The 9,308-nt window shown below is 58.1% G+C and overlaps 4 non-coding genes across 4 annotated transcripts; all 4 read right to left on the bottom strand.

Moving 5' to 3' along the window:
- Positions 1-170: 170 nt before the first annotated feature.
- Positions 171-264, bottom strand: TRNAI-UAU. Its single transcript has 2 exons — positions 227-264; positions 171-206 (listed from the first exon to the last, which is right to left on the bottom strand). It is a non-coding gene; the product is annotated as a tRNA-Ile (tRNA).
- Positions 265-933: 669 nt separating this feature from the next.
- Positions 934-1,006, bottom strand: TRNAR-UCG. The gene has a single exon. It is a non-coding gene; the product is annotated as a tRNA-Arg (tRNA).
- Positions 1,007-5,073: 4,067 nt separating this feature from the next.
- Positions 5,074-5,145, bottom strand: TRNAD-GUC. Its single transcript has one exon. It is a non-coding gene; the product is annotated as a tRNA-Asp (tRNA).
- Positions 5,146-6,306: 1,161 nt separating this feature from the next.
- On the bottom strand, positions 6,307-6,378 carry TRNAD-GUC. Its single transcript has one exon. It is a non-coding gene; the product is annotated as a tRNA-Asp (tRNA).
- Positions 6,379-9,308: the final 2,930 nt, after the last annotated feature.

Genomic DNA, 9,308 nt, shown 5'->3' on the forward strand with positions numbered 1-9,308 from the left:
ACAGGGGCTGGGGGGAGAAAGGATTGTAGATTCTCACCTGTGCTCTGGAGAGGAGGTAATAAGTGAAGGGGCATTTTTGACTCCTCCCCTCCTCAGTGTCCCCAGGGCTGGAAGTCTACATTACGCAGGGCCAAATGAGGGGGTGACACCACTTGGTTAATGAAAACCAGTGCTCCAGGTGAGGCTTGAACTCACAACCTCAGCATAGCTCCTCTCAGCACTGTCCTATAAGTACTGTGCGCTAACCAATTGTGCCACTGGAGCACCTGTTGAATACAGTTTTCTGAAACCCCCCTAGGTTGATACAGCCAAGGAGTGACCCCAAAACATTCTCAGTGGAGCTGAGAGCAGGTAGCGACAAGTGTTGGTGCCCACAAGTCTGGCACTTGCCACTGTGCTTGAAGGAAGCAGGGCTGGGCAGGTGGAAGCCCAGCACCTCTCCTCCTCTGGGCACCTAGAGCAGAGGCGGCTGGTGCTGACAGCTCCAAGGGAAGGCTTAAAAGTAGCGGACGCCAGGGCAAGAGGAGGGGAGGACCATGCCTATGTGTGGCCAGCAGACAGCCACAGGGCCAGCCTGCTCCCTGCTGTGCTGAACCCCCACTGAAGGCCACCCACAGGCCAGCTGCTGATGCTCTGTGGCCAACATCAGAAGATGGTAGGAAAGCAGGGCCAGCCCCCCTGGTGGGCCTCTTACCGTTCGCACTCATGGTGCTGACTTTGGCAGTGGAGCCGCCCATTTTCTTTGGCAAATCAGGAAGGGCAAAGGTGAGACTGGAAGCACCTGGGGCTCATGCCCCAGCCTTTGTGACGCCCAAACCTCAACTCCTTCCTGGGGCTCTAGCTGAAGCCAGAGCATTGGCCTGAGCAGCCAAGAAGAGGTTCCAGCCCTGAAGGGAGCAGGACGTTCAGCACAAAGGTAAAACTGGACAAACACAACCACGAAGGGACTCGAACCCTCAATCTCCTGATCCGAAGTCAGACGCCTTATCCGTTAGGCCACATGGTCACAAAAACAAAACCTTTCCAAGCACTTCTTTGGAAAAGGCAGACACTGTGTTTCTCAGGTCCTCTACTGAGTGGGGCCGAGACTCTCTGGGCACAAGAAGTCGAGTTCCCAGTGAGATGTGAGACAATTCTCTGCAGCCAGGTACAGGACTTTGGCAGGGAGGCTCAGGCATGAGGGATTGGGGTGCAGCGGACGGACCGGCTGTCTAGGTGCTTAGATTTGGTCTCACTGAGGAGAAGGAGGAATCCTGCTGATAGGCAGTGGCTGTGGAGAAAAAGTGGGATGTCCAGGCTGCTCCGGTCTCCTTCTTCCAGCTCCTCATCTGGCTGAGCTGCTCCACCGGCCTGGACAAGTCCTCTGCATGCACAGGAAATAGCCCAAGAGCCATTTCTGCCCAAACCTGTGCTGGGGGGTGAGCTTCTGTCTTCCCTGTCCCATCTGCCCTAGAACAGACCACTAGATTGAGAGAGACAGTCAACAACGATTAAGGCTCAGATTATATAAAGGGGGTCCCAGAATTTGTGACTTTCAGAGATCTCAGTGACATTTTCCGCCTCAGCCCTGGGGCAGCAAGACTGGAGCTGTCGGCCGGTGGGGGCCCCACAGCTATCAGCCACCAGTGTCGGAAGGGGCTCCCACAGGCCCATGCCACCACGGATGGACCCCACAGCTCCCAGCTACTGTGAGCAGCGGGAGGCCCCCAGAGCTCCCAGCTGTTGTGGGTGGATCCCAGAGCTCCCAGGTACCACATGTGACAGGGGGACCCTGGAGCTCCCAATGGGGTGACTGGGTTATAAAGTCCGGTCAGCGGTGCTGTGGGGCTCAGGCAGGCTGGTCCCTACGTGTCCTAGGGCACCGCGCTGCGCCCTGGAAGAGGCCAGTAGGTCCCCCCTGCTGCACCGCTGACCAGGAGCCACCCGAGGTAAGTCTGCACCCCAACCCCCTGCCCCAGCCCTGAACCCCCCAACCCAGAGCCCCCTCTTGCACTCCAGAGCCCTCACCCCTCTGCACTTCAACCTCCTGCCCCAGCCCAGAGCTTCCTCCCACACATGGAACCCATCATCCCTGCCCCCACCCCAGAGCCATCACCCCGTCCTGGACCCCAACCCCCTGTCTCAACCCACAGCCCCCTCCTGCACTCTGAATCCCTCATCCCCACCCTGCAGCCTGGAGCCCCCTCCTCCACCCCAAACCCCTCATCTCCCCACAGCTCCCGCAGGCAGACCCTGGAGCTCCCAGCAGCCATGGGTGGCCGGGGAGCCCCCACAGCCCCACCCCACTGCGTATGGACCCTGCAGCTCCTACGAGTGGACCCCAGAGCTCCCAGCTGCTGCGGATGGACCCAAGATTTCCCAACAGGCCTTGATGGCGGGAGGACCCCGCAGCCCCACGTCATTGCTCACTGACCCTGCAGCGCCGCAGCCCCGGGAGCTCCCGGCCGCCCCAGGCAGGAGAGGAGCCCCCGGCGCTCAGACACCGCAGGCAGAGCCTGGCGTTCCCAGTCACCAGGGGGGTGAGGAGAAGCCGCAGCCCCCGGCCATTGCAGATGGCCCCCGTAGCTCCCAGCCACTGCAGGTGGATGCCAGAGCCCCCAGCTGTCATCGGGACCCCGCAGCCCCCGACCGCCACGGGCAGGAACCATCACCCCGCGACCGGCAGAAAACAGCCGCGCGCGGAAGCCCTTTGCGCCCTGTGACCCACCCGGTGCTGCGGCTTCGCCAGGCAGGAGGCGGCGCCCAGTAGTTTCCCAGGAATTGAAATTGGGGGTGTTTGAATTTACAGGGAGGGGTGTCAGGGCCAATATGATATATAAAAGAGATGTGAATAAAGTAAATGTTTTGTTAGGATAATGCAAATTTAACTTAAGGATAATGCAAGTTACACATAACAGGTCTAAATTTCTAAAAATATATATAATTTAAAAAAATGTATTTAATTTAAATTGACTTTTGAAAAGTAAGCCATCATGGGATCAGAGGGAAGTCCACTCATGGATCAGTAACTGGTTAAAATCTTGGAAACAAAGGGTAGGAATAAATTATCAGTTTTCAGAATGGAGAGAGAAATAGTGGTATCCCAGAGGGGTCAGTACTGGGACCATTACTGTTCAACATACTCATAAATGATCTGGAAAAATGGGTAAACAGTGAGGTGACAAAATTTGCAGATGATACAAAACTGTTCAAGAGAGTTAAGTCCCAGGCAGACTGCAAAGAGTTACAAAGGGATCACACAAAACTGGGTGATTGGGCAACAAAATGGCAGATGAAATTCAGTGTTGATAAATGGCTTCATCGGATGCATAGAATGGAACATATAGTGAGGATATATGTATATGCACACACACATACACACAGAGAACATGAAAAGGTGGGAGTTGCCCAACCAACTCTAAGAAGCTAATTAATTAAGATGAGCTATTCTCAGCAGGAGAAAAAAAACTTTTGTAGTGATAATCAAGATGACCCATTTAAGATAGTTTGACAAGAAGGTGTGAGGATACTTAACATGGGGAAATGGATTCAATGTGTGTAATGGCTCAGCCATTTCCAGTCTCTATTTAAGCCTAAATTGATTGTATCTAGTTTGCATATTAATTCAAGTTCAGCAGTTTCTCGTTGCAGTCTGTTTTTGAAGCTTTCTGTTGCAAAATTGCCACCTTTAAATCTGTTACTGAACAGCCAGAGGTTGAAGTGTTCTCCTACTGGTGTTTGAATGTTATATTTCCTGACGTCTGATTTGCATCCCATTTATTCTTTTGCACAGAGACTGTCTCGTTTGGCCAATGTACATGGAAGAGGGGCATTGCTGGCACCTAATGGCATTGGTAGATGTGGAGGTGAACGAGCCCCTGATGGCATGGCTGATGTGATTAGGTCGTATTATGGGGTCACTTGAATAGATATGTGGACAGAGTTGGCATCGGGCTTTGTTGCAAGGATAGATTCCTGGGTTAGTGTTGTTCTGTGGTTGCTGGTGAGGATTTGCTTCAGGTTTGGGGGTTGTCTGTAAGCAAGGACTGGCCTGTCTCCCATGATCTGGGAGAGTGAGGGATCATCTTTCAGGATAGGTTGTAGATCTTTGATGATTCGCTAGAGAGGTTTTAATTGGGGGATGAATGTAAAGGCCAGTGGTGTTCTGTTATTTTCTATGTTGTGCCTGTCTTGTAGTAGGTGACTTCTGGGTACTCTTCTGGCTCTGTCAACCTGTTTTTTCACATCAGCAGGTGAGTATTGTAGTTTTAAGAATGCTTGATAGAGATCTTGTAGGTGTTTATCTCTGTCTGAGGGATTGGAGCAAATACGGTTGTATCTTAGAGCTTGGCCATAGACAATGGATCATGTGGTGTGTCCTGGATGGAAGCTGGAGGCATGTAGGTAAGTATAGCGGTCAGTGGGTTTCCGGTATAGGGTTGTGTTTATGTGACCATCGCTTATCAGCACAGTACTGTCAAGGAAATGGACCACTTGAGTGAATTGATCTAGGCTGAGGTTGATGGTGGGATGGAAATTGTTAAAATCACAGTGGAATTCCTCAAGGGCTTCTTTTCCATGAGTCCAGATGATGAAGATGTCTTCAGTGTAGTGCAAGTACAGTAGGGGCATTAGGAGAAGAGAGCTAAGGAAGCGTTATTTTAAGTCAGCCATAAAAATGTTGGCATACTGTGGGGCCATGTGGGTACCCATAGCAGTGCCGCTGACTTGAAGATATATATTGTCCTCAATGTGAAATAGTTGTGGGTGAGGACAAAGTCGTGAAGTTCAGCCACCAGGTTTGGCATGAAACTAGTTCACAAAACTGGGGGGGGGGGTGTTGGGAAATCACTGCTCATGCCCCTGGGCAGCCTATTTCACTTTACCGCTGTGAAACGTGCCCCCACATGCAGACCCCGAAGCTGGGCCCAGGGGCGGAAGGACAGGACGAGCGGGTCCTTGCGAGGTAATTGTCTCTGTGGAGGTGAAAGTCATCAGTGCGGGGTGCGAAGGGAAGTGGCCGTCGAAGGAGAATGCAAGGCATGTGGCGGGCAGGCCAGGGATTTCTTTGTCCCCCCTTCAAAAGGGGTCACCCTCCCCGTCGGGGAATCGAACCCCGGTCTCCCGCGTGACAGGCGGGGATACTCACCACTGTACTAACGAGGAAAGGGGCACGGTGAGTGGCCCCAGCTCCCACAGACCAGCTATGGTCAGCGTACACCTACACCGTCGCATGGGCCCCAGCAGGCAACAACACCCCTGGCCCTCTTCTGCTTCCCAAAGGCTTTGGCCACAGCAACAGCCCTGGCCCTCCTCACCTGCACTTGCCCAGCAGGACGCCTTTTCGGGCCTACACAGCTCCTCACACAACACCCGCCTGGGACCTTGCCCTCCCCTACCAGCTCAGCAGCACCTTTTTTCCTCTCAAAACCTCCTCTTGCCACCCTCCCCCTTCCACACTTCACACTCACCTCATCACAAACTCACCCACGGCCCCTTTGGCTTCTCAAGCGCCTCTGAAGGGACACAGCTTCCCTGGCACGCAGATCCTTCCCTTCAACGCGCACTGGACGGACATTCGAAACACAGCCCTTTCCAGGAGGGAATGCGCTGCTTTTGGACCCTGGCGCCCAGGAAGTAGTCCTGGGACTCTTTTTCTGACCGATGGACCCCACTGACTGGCCTTTACCAAGCAGAAACTGAGGACCGGCTGATGGCTCTCTTTGCAAACGGACGCCATCAGACTGAGCCACGAGGCGTGCTGCAGGATAGCCCCTCCCCACCAAAAAGCAATGCCGTCACCCGGATTTGAACCGAGGTTGCTGCGGCCACGGCGCAGAGTACTAACCACTATACGATCACGGCCAGGTGCTGGGGGCGCAGGCAGCAGCCCAGCGGAAAATGCTCAGCTCTGCGCTCTCGGGGCGGCCACCGACCTCGCTGGCGGCCACAGGTCTTTCTCAAGTCTCCCCATTACAGTCACAGGTCAAATGCTGTGCAAAGGAAAAAAGAGAGGAAGCCAATCCCATGCCTGTCCCTTTTTCTGTCTTCCTCCACCCCTGGACCAAGTCCCTCCCCGTTTGTCTGGGCCATTGTCCTCATGGCCCTGGCCAGCCTATTTCCCTTTGCCGCTCTGAAACGTGCCCCCACGTGCAGGCCCCGGGGGAGGCTTTGGCTAGGGCGAGCGTGTCCTTGCGAGGTAACTGTCTCTCTGGAGGTGAAAGTCATCAGTGCGGGGTGCGAAGGGAAGTGGCCGTCGAAGGAGAATGGAAGGCCTGTGGCGGGCAGGCCAGGGATTTCTTTGTCCCCCCTTCAAAAGGGGTCACCCTCCCCGTCGGGGAATCGAACCCCGGTCTCCCGCGTGACAGGCGGGGATACTCACCACTATACTAACGAGAAAAGGGGCACGGTGAGTGGCCCCAGCTCCCACAGACCAGCTATGGTCAGCGTACACCTACACTGTCGCATGGGCCCCAGCAGGCAACAACACCCCTGGCCCTCTTCTGCTTCCCAAAGGCTTTGGCTGCAGTAACAGCCCTGGGAAAAGCCCTGGCCCTCCTCACCTGCCCTTGCCCAGCAGGACGCCTTTTCGGGCCTACACAGCTCCTCACACAACACCCGCCTGGGACCTTGCGCTCCCCTACCAGCTCAGCAGCACCTTTTTTCCTCTCAAAACCTCCTCTTGCCACCCTCCCCCTTCCACACTTCACACTATCCTGCCTGCCCAGCCCCGGGTCCAGCCGGGGGGTGGGTGTGGCTCCTGCCTGTCCGGCCCCCGGGTCCGGGTCCAGCCGGAGGTGGGAGCGGGGCGCGGCTCCTGCCTGCCCGGGGCCGGGTCCAGCTGGGGGGTGTGGGCGGCTTCTGCCTGCCCGGGCTGGGTCCAGCTGGGGGCGGCTCCTGCCTGCCCGGCCCCCCGGGTCCGTGTCCAGCCGGGCGGCGCGGCTCCTGCCTGCCCGGCCCCCGGGGCTGGCCCCGGGTCCAGGTAGGACGGTAAGGGAACAGGGAGGGTGTGTTGGATAGAGGGCTGGGGAGTTGGGGGGGGGGATGGATTAGTGTCGGAGCGGTCAGCGGGCAGGGAACAGGGGGATTGAACGGGGCTAGGGTCGGGGAGGCAGTCAGAAAGGAGCAGGGGTTGGATGGGGCAGTGGGGGGGCAGTTAGGGGGAGGGATTCCAGGGACAGTCAGGGGACAGAGAGAAGGGGTGGTTGGATGGGGTAGGGGTCCCAGGGTGCCATCAGGAATCAGAGAAGGAGTTGGATGGGGTGTCAAGGGGCAGTCGGGACAGGGAAGGGGGTGGATAGGGCATGGGTCCTGGGGTGGGGGCTGTCAAGGAACATGGCGGGGGTTGGATGGGGCTGGAGTCCCGGTGGGGGGCATGACCCCTCATGGGGTGAGGAGGAGGAGGAGGGAACCAGTTGTTAGCATTTTGGCAGCTCATCACTGGTGAAAACTATCAAGAAATGCAAATCCTCGAAGGAGCCTGTGCCAGAAACCGGGTGGTGCAGAAACCACAGCCCCATCCCCACCTCTGATCCACCCTTGGCTGGCACTGGATCATGCCCCCTGTGCCCCCCAATCCACCCCCTGTGAGCCCTGGGGGGCAGGGAATAGCCATGGTGCTGGGCCCCCCATCCAATTGAAGTATTCAGTGTCACAGTGACCCAAGGTGTGTGCACAGAATGGGGATGGGGTGTGTGGGTGTCAAGAGTGGGGCTGGGGGGAGCGAGGATCAACACTTTGTCATGGGCAGATCATGTTGGTCCCAGGGTAATTTCGGGGGGGGGGCTCTGATTCCCCACTCAGCCGGGGGGCTCCCCTCTGGGCTGAGGAGCCCTGGGGTGGGTGGGTGCAGGGGTGTGTGTGTGTGTCAGGCTGGGGGAGCTGCCTGGGCAGAGGGGCTGGAACCAGGGGCGGCTCCAGGCACCAGCACACCCAGCGCGTGGTTGCGGGGGACAAGCTGCAGGGGGGGGGGCTCTGCTGGTCGCTGCGAGGGCAGCAGGCACCCCAGCCCCTCCCCCACTCTACCCCCCTCCCAGAGCTGGGGGAGAACCCAGGAGTCCTGGCTCCCAGCCCTGCCCCTCCCCCGTATTTCCATATGGCTCCATCCAACAGCCCCGCCCCGAGTGGGGAGAGACCAGGCCAGGGGACACGCGAGTTCTGGTCAGGAGCCGGAGGGGGCGGGGCCGGGGCTCTCGGGGGGGCGGGGCGGGGCTGACGGGTTGCGTTGGGGGGGGAGGTGTCAGGTTGACCCAGGGACCCGCCCTCACCTGGGCTGGAGAGGACGGAGGCGCCCCGGGGCAGGCTGGGAGTTGTAGTTCCTGGCTCGTCTCAGAGCGGAAGTGACGGCAGGTTGCTCAGGCAACGCGCCCCCTCCTGGTGCACTCTGGGAAGCGTAGTTCTCTCTCTCTCTCTCTCTCTCACACGCGGCCTCTATTGGAGGAGGGGCCGTAACTCGTCACTGCCGCGCCTCCCGCTCCCTGATTGGCGGAGAGAGCGGGACAGAGACTCGGCGCGTGGGGAGGCCCCGGTTCCCTCGCCCCGAGGCTTCGCTGCCCCCCCACCCCGGGCGCGCGCTGCGGCCGTTGGGATTCGAATCCCGCGTGGGATCCGGGCTGGGGGGGCGCAGGCCAGAGGCAGCGCGGGAGCGGGCTTCACCCCAGCTGGGCCTAGGGGCAGCAGCGGGGCGGGGCTGAGCTGCCTGGGAGCAGCCCCACAAGCGGCAGCCTGGGGCCACGGGGCCCCTCAGACCCCCCCAACCTGCCCCTGCAGTGTCCCCCCCCACCTGTGACCCTCCCGCCAGCCCCGCCCCCGGCATCCCCTCCCCCACCCTGCCCACTCTGCCTGGCCTTTCCCTTCACCCCCCACTTCCCTGGGGGGAGGGAGAGCTCAGTGGTTTGAACATTGGCGGCTAAACCCCAGGTTCTGAGTTCAATCCATGAGAAGGCCCCGTAGGATCTAGGGCAAAAATTGGTCCTGCTAGTGAAGGCAGGGGCTGGACTCAATGACCTTTCAAGGTCCTTCCAGCTCTAGGAGATTGGTATATCTCCAATTATTACTTTATTGCCCTGACCTCCTCCTCCCCCTCCGCACCACTCCACCCACCTCCTCCCCTCAGCATCCCACCCCTAATTGCCTCCAGCCCATTTCCCATGGCTGGGCCCCACTTTCCCATCCCCCCACCGGCCAAGTCCATCCCCAGGGTGTGAGGTTCCTCAGCTCCAATCTCTGCTGCCCCCCAACCTTTTCAGCCACTGTAGGGTCCTCCAACCCACCCCCACCCATCCACTCTGGGCTCTCTAAATCCCACCTTCCCACAATGCACCTTGGTA

Source organism: Mauremys reevesii, linkage group 12 (genome assembly GCF_016161935.1).
Source record: "Mauremys reevesii isolate NIE-2019 linkage group 12, ASM1616193v1, whole genome shotgun sequence".
NCBI classification, from domain to species: Eukaryota; Metazoa; Chordata; order Testudines; family Geoemydidae; genus Mauremys; species Mauremys reevesii.